The sequence below is a fragment of the Oryx dammah genome, unplaced genomic scaffold (assembly GCF_014754425.2).
Source record: "Oryx dammah isolate SB20612 unplaced genomic scaffold, SCBI_Odam_1.1 HiC_scaffold_23, whole genome shotgun sequence".
Lineage (NCBI taxonomy): Eukaryota > Metazoa > Chordata > Mammalia > Artiodactyla > Bovidae > Oryx > Oryx dammah.
This window is the reverse complement of record NW_024070207.1, coordinates 125,552,706-125,560,057: the sequence shown is the minus strand read 5'-3', so window position 1 is coordinate 125,560,057 and position 7,352 is coordinate 125,552,706.

Sequence of the window (7,352 nt, the reverse complement as noted above, 5' to 3'; positions counted from 1 at the left end):
AGAATCACAAATCAGGCGTCTCCTATCCTCTCACACTGTCGGCTGATTAATACACATGGTAATCAACAGGATTTCCCCAAGTTCAGCCCCAAGTTCAGGGCTGTCCTTCACTGTCTTTTCTTTTTTCTTTCTTTTTTTTTTAATGCAGATTGGTTTAGTGCAGAAATGTTACACTGACAGCTTTCATTTATTCAAAATCCTAAGAGTGTCTTCCTAAGATTTCCAGACCTCCATGCTACTTAAGTCATTTTTAATTGTCTGTGTTCACCTTCATCTACTTTTACCAATTTATCCTATCTTCAGTGTGTATGTGAGACCGCTCCTTCAGTTCAGTTCAGGTCAGTCACTCCTTACCCTGCCGATTAAGCTTGTAAATTGTGGATGTGAGAATTCACCTTTATCTGTTTCTCTGTCTATCTCTTCTATAGCTTCCTTTTCAAAAGAGGCTTATGTCCCAAGTGGTTTACAACAGGGTCCCTCAAACCTGTCAGTCTGGACTTCTGAAGCTAGATAATTCTTTTTCTTCTTTTAACTTTTAGTTTTATATTGGAGTATAGCCAATTAAGAACGTTGTGACAGTTTCAGGGGAACTGCGTGTACGGACCCAGCCATACATGCATCCTTTCTCCCCCAAACTCCCCTCCCATCCAGGCTGCCATATGACGCTGAGCAGAGTTCCCTGTGCTGGACAGCAGGTCCTTGCTGGTTCTCCATGATAAACACAGCAGTGTGTGCATGTCCATCCCAGACTCCCTGACTGTCCCTTCCCCCATCCTTCCCCCTGGGAACTATAAGGTTATTACAGAGTATTGAGCAGAGCTCCCTGTGCTGGACAGCAGGTCCCTGCTGGTTCTCCATGATAAACACAGCAGTGTGTCCAGGCAACCATAAGTTCACTCTCTAAGTCTGCGAGTCTCCCTGTTTTGTAAATCCATTTGTATCATTTCTTTGTAGAGCCCACATATAAGGGGTGTGATAAGATATTTCTCCTTCTCTGACTTACTTCACCTAGCGGGACACCCTCTAGGTCTATCCGTGTTGCTGCAAATGACATTATTTTATTCTTTTTTAATTGCACCTAGATAATCCTTTGCTCTCAGGGTCGATCCTGTGCATTCAACGTGGGGAACCATCCCTGGCCTTTACCTCCTAGATGTACTGTTCCCTGCCACCTCCCAGCTGTATCTCCCGATATTGTCAAACGCTCCTTGGGGAAAAGGGACAGAAATCACACTCACCCCCACACACTGAAATCGCCTGCCACATAACAATGGGGAAGGGTTCCTTGGGTCCCTCCAGTGTCCTTTGTGGGGAACACAGTCATCCAGGCTGCCAGACAAAGCGCTTCCTCGGACAGCAGCCCGGGGTCGCCCTTAGGATAAGAGCAGAGTATAAGTAACGCCCGGAGAACACTGACCCTCTTCCTTCGCACTCACAGTCAGCCAGGCGTCCCTTTGAGCAGAAAGGCTGGGACATCTACAGACGACGATCCAGGAGAAGAAGCCAGGGCTTGAAAGCAGGTGATGGCATTTCGGTGCCAGGCAGCTCGGGGGAGGAGATTCAGGAAGACTGGGATAACGCAGGTGCAGGACATCAAAGCATGAAACAGGACCCCCAAGCCAGGAGCTTCAGTTCCATTCAGTTCAGTTGCTCGGTCATGTCTGACTCTTTGTGACCCCATGGACAGCAGCACGCCAGGCTTCCCTGTCCATCACCAACCCCCAGAGTTTATTCAAACTCATATCCATTGAGTCAGTGATGCCATCCAGCCATCTCATCCTCTGTCGTCCCCTTCTCCTCCCACCTTCAGTCTTTCCCATCATCAGGATTTTTTCCAGTGAGTCAGCAATTCGCATCAGGTAGCCAAAGGATTGGCGTTTCAGCTTCAGCATCAGTCCTTCCAATGAATATTCAGGACTGATTCCCTTTAGGATGGACTGGTTGGATCTCCTTGCAGTCCAGGGGATTCTCAAGAGTCTTCTCCAACACCACAGTTCAAAAGCATCAGTTCTTCTGCACTCAGCTTTCTTTATAGTCCAGCTCTCACATCCTTACATGACTACTGGAAAAACCATAGCCTTGACTAGACGGACCTTTGTTGGCAAAGCAATGTCTCTGCTTTTTAATATGCTGTCTAGCTTGGTCATAGCTTTTCTTCCAAGAAGCAAACATCTTTTAATTTCATGGCTGCAGTCACCATCTGCAGTGATTTTGGAGCCCCCCCCCCAAAATAAAGTCTATCACTGTTTCCACTGAGGCAAACATGCCTCTCTACAAAAATCGTTCCTTCACCCAACCTGCCTGTGATTTATTATCCCTAACTGTTGCTATACACAGCTTTTCTTGTCTTTCCTCCTAACCCCCATTTCTGCCCGACTTTCCTCCTTGGCTGAAAAATCCCCAGGCATGAAGTCCCATTTCTTTCACCGATGCCAACTAGCTCCACAAGCCCATCAGAGGGGCCAGACCCCGTGGCCTGCCTCTTCTAGCCTGCCTGGGCCTGCCTGGTATTGGCCGTGCACCGCAGCTGTGATAAGTCAGGGAGCTGCTGGGGTCTGAGTGGAATTCATGCAGGTTGAACAAAGACGTCCATGTGCACAGGTGTCCCAGCCCGTCAGCGTTGGAGAAATTGTGCTGCTCTCAAAACGAGTTCTTGACATACACGAGCGCTTTCATGCAAGCGTTCAGTCGTGTCCGACTCTTAGCGACCCCATGGACTGCAGCCTACCAGGCTCCTCCGTCCATAGGATTTTCCAGGCAAGAGTACTGGAGTGGGTGCCATTGCCTTCTCCGATATTGGAAGGTAGACATATACAAATGCCCTTCACAACACCGATCCGTCTTTATATCAAATTTCCTAACAGGGCACTGAATCAAAGCTTGGAGACCGCTGTTTTCAGCTGCCCAGACCAGCTTCTACCATCAGATTACCTGAAAGTGAAAGTTGCTCGGTCATGTCCGACTCTTTGTGACCCCATGGACTGTATAGTCCACGGAATTCTCTAGGTCAGAATACTGGAGTGGGTAGCCTTTCCCGTCTCCAAGGGGATCTTCCCAACCCAGGGACTGAACCCAGGCCTCCTGCCTTGCAGGCAGATTCTTTACCAGCTAAGCCACCATGGAAGCCCGAGAAGACTGGAGTGGGTAACCTATCCCTTCTCCAGAGGATCTCCCCAACCCAGGAATTGAACTGGGGTCTCCTGCATTGCAGGCGGAGTCTTTACCAAATGAGCTGTCAGGGAAAACCACATCCTGAGAGTAGATCGTACACAGGATTCTAATGCTTCTCAATTCTACATCCTAAGAATTTAATAAACTGTTGGTGAATAAAATATTCTAAAAGTGGGGACAAAGCTGAGCAGGTTTGGTCTCTCTGTTCCCTAAGTCCCTTGCTTTGCTACATTGCCATCTTTCATGGCCCTGGAGAGGGTGTCTGCTGCAATCAATATGCAGTTAGGCAGAGTTCCTGACTCACTGTCATATATTTTAAACCCTGTGCCACCTAACATTTCCATTACTTTTGCATAAGGTAAGCATTTTGCTTCCTCAGGATAAGGGACTACAGTTGTGATAGTTCAGTTCAGTTGCTCAGTCGTATCTGACTCTTTGCGAACCCCTGGACTGCAGCACCCCAGGCCTCCCTGTCCATCACCAATTCCCAGAGTTTACTCAAACTCATGCCCATTGAGTCAGTGAGGCCATCCAACCATCTCATCCTCTGCACCCCCTTCTCCTCCTGCCTTCAATCTTTCCCAGCCTCAGGGTCTTTTCCAATGAGTCAGTTCTTCCCATCAGGTGGCCAAAGTTTTGGAGCTTCAGCATCAGTCCTTCCAATGAATTTTCAGGACTGATTTCCTTTAGGGTGGACTGCGTTGATCTCCTTGCAGTCCAAGGGATTCTCAAGAGTCTTCTCCAACACAATTCAAAAGCATAAATTCTTCGGAGATCAGTTTTCCATTAAAAAAGTTTTCACAGTGGTGATCAGTTTTCGATAAATACTCCCAAGGAAAACTGTCCTGTGAATGTGAATTTCTTAGCATGCTACACTTCAGCAAATCAGAGCAAGCAGCTATTTAAAAGAAAAAAAGATAAAACTGAACGCTTATTATTTTAAAATATAGAAGTTAAGTATTTGTTCTCAACTCCTCCTAAATTACCAAAGCACAATGGAAAGCATGAAAAAACAACAACAAAAAAAAACAATAGCCTCAAGAGAAGGTTCAGAAAAACAAATGCTCTGCAGGGAAACTTTGGGGAGCATGCTTGGTGCACCTAAAGATTCAGTCTTGTTTGGTTCTCCTAAGGATGACAGGTGAAAGCTGGGATTCAAATCCAAGTCTTCTGGCTTTAAGATCAGCAAAGCTGCCTGACAATCAAAACCATCTGCATCACAACAAACACGCTAGGCTGGAACCCATCCTGTTTCTTGTCCACGATAAAGAATGCAGATAAGGACAAGCTGATAGGCAAACAGTGGGCAGTTCACAAGGTCTTGTTCCTTGCTGGTCTTAAAAGCCCTCCTTAGTGAGTCTCAGGTCCCTAAAACAGATCGGTGGAGTCCCACAGCAGAGAAAGGGCACAGTTCATTCATGAGACGGAACGGTAGGGATGCCAAGATCCACAGAATTGTCAGCAGGCTCAGTAGAGCCTCCACAGGACTGCTCACAAATATTAATTAACTAATACTGATACCTGGTGGCTCAGATGGTAAAGAACAAGCTGCCTGCAATGCGGGAGACCCAGGTTTGATCCCTGTGTCGGGAAGATTCCCCCGGAGAAGGGAATGGCTACCCACTCCCATTTCTGGCCAGGGAAATCCCATAGACAGAGGAACCTGGCGGGCTATAGTCCATGGGGTCGAGAAAACAACCAAGTCTTCTCTCTCCATGTTAAACACATATTTAAGAAAAAGCTATTGGACCAAGAACTGGTTTAGGTGCTGCGGCTGCTGTCCTGGACAAGTGAGACCCACAATATGCCCTGGGAAGAGATTGTATTATGGTGAGAGACCTGCCCACCTCCAAGAAAAGTAAGCAAATAAATAAAAGGGTTACAAGTTCTGCTCTACAAAAGAAATGATGTTCAGAATCTGCCAACTTCAGAAGAAAACAAGTTAATCTTTTCCTTGGATAGGCAACTGTACTTCACTTAACAGGCATCATCTGTTAGCCTTATCTGTGGGCTTTATGTATTATGGAATGAGGCTCTGCATGCATGTGTGCTAAATAACTTCTTTTCAACTCTTTGCACCCCCATGGACTGTAACCTGCCAGGCTCCTCTGTCCATGGGATTTCCCAGGCGAGGATACTGGGTGGGTTCCCATGACCTCCTCCTGGGACTCTGCCCAGCCTAGGGATCAAACTCACATCTCTTACATCTCCTGCGTTGGCAGGTGGGTTCTTTACCATTAGTGCCACCTGGGAAGCCCACTAAACTGCTCTGAAAGTGAAAGTCACTCAGTCGTGTCCGACTCTTTGCGACCCCATGGACTATACAGTCCATGGAATTCTCCCGGCCAGAATCCTGGAGTGGGCAGCCTTTCTCTTCTCCAGGGGATCTTCCCAACCCAAGGATCGAACCCAGATCTCCCGCATGGCAGGTGGATTCTTTACCAGCTGAGTCACTAGGGAAGCCCAAGAATTCTGGAGTGGGTAGCCTATCCCTTCTCCAGAGGATCTTCCCGACCCAGGAATCGAACCGGGGTCTCCTGCACAGCAGATGGATTCTTAACCAACTGAGCTATCAGAGAAGCTGCTCTATTTTATGTCCCTGCGTGGGAGGGAGCGTTCTGTATCTCTACGCAAGCTCCAGGAGTTGGTGATGGACAGGGGAGCCTGGCGTGCTGCAGTCCGTGGGGTCACAAAGCATCGGACACGACTTGAGCGACTGAACGGAACTGAACGGGTGCCCCTCCATTCCGCCACTGGGAGATTCTTGCTGAGGTGCTCTTTTGTGCCATGGCCTTCTGCTCATGAACATCTCTGCATGAGTGCTGACAACCCAGGGATTCATCCACATCTTTTTTTTTTTCCTGTTCTGTTCTTCCCTCTTAAAGCAGGTATCCTCCCTGGGTAGGGAAACCTCATTCTTACTTACAAACCAGAACCGATTTCCCTTCTCCTCTAGCAAGGAGACAGGCCGCACATCCAGCAACCCGATTTCGCAGCCATCGCCGTGAAGAAGTGAACAGAAGGCAGGGACACATGGCAGGCATCTTGCTGGTTGACATTTTCTCAGTGGAAGGCACGTCCACCGTCAGTACCCGGTCTTTGGAGAAAATTCACATTTCCCGAGGCTACATCTCTGTTGTATTTTAGGCTCTCCGCGTGTTAGCTTTACACAGATCTTTGAGTTTTTAAGAACGGAATTCTGGTTGTACATGTGTGGGACCCCAGTCCTTTGGACCTCACAGGTGGCGATCCTACAGGTCTTGGGATTCCTCTTGGAGGTATTAGTTGTGTGCAGCTCTTTATTGCCCACCAGGCTCCTCTGTCCATAGGATTCTCAGAATCCTGGAGTGGGTTGCCATTCCCTTCTTCAATGGATCTTCCTGACCCAGGGATCGAACCTCCATTTCCTGAATTGGCAGGCGGACTCTTTACCATCTGAGCCACCGGGGAAGTCCTCCCCTTTGAAGTGCGTGATATTTGCTCAGTCATGCCTGACTCTTTGGAACCCCATGGACTGTAGCCTGCCAGGCTCCTCTGTGCATGGATTTCCCAGGCAAGAATACTGGAGTGGGTTGCCATTCCCTTCTTCAGGGGATGATCTTCCCGACCCAGATATTGAACCCAAGTGTCCTGCATTGGGTTGCTCCACCTGATGCTAATTTATTTTTTTAATTGGAGGAAAATTGCTTTACAACGTTGCGTTGCTTTCTCCCGTACAACAACATACACCTCTTGAGCTTCCCTCCCACCCCCAACCCACCCCTCTAGGTCATCACAGAGCGCCAAGCTGAGCCCCCTGCGGCATACCGCAGTTTCGCACTTGCCATCTATTTCACACAGGACAGTGTATATATATCAATGCTACTCTCTCAACTCATCCCACCACCTCCTTCCCCTGCTGTATTCACAAGTCTGTTATCTATGTCCGCATCTCCATTCCTTCCCTGCAGGGAGGCTCATCGGTACCATTTTTCAAGATTTCACATATATGCGTTAATATATATATTTTTCTCTTTCTGTCTTCCTTCACCCTCTATAACAGGCTCTAGGTTGATCCACCCGACTACCATTTCTGTAAAGTACAAAACCTCCCCTTCCAACCACACCCTGTCTCTGCTGCAAAGTGATTTTTCCTGGCTGGACATTTCTTGGACGCAGACTCACTGAGCTTCAGAATCCTG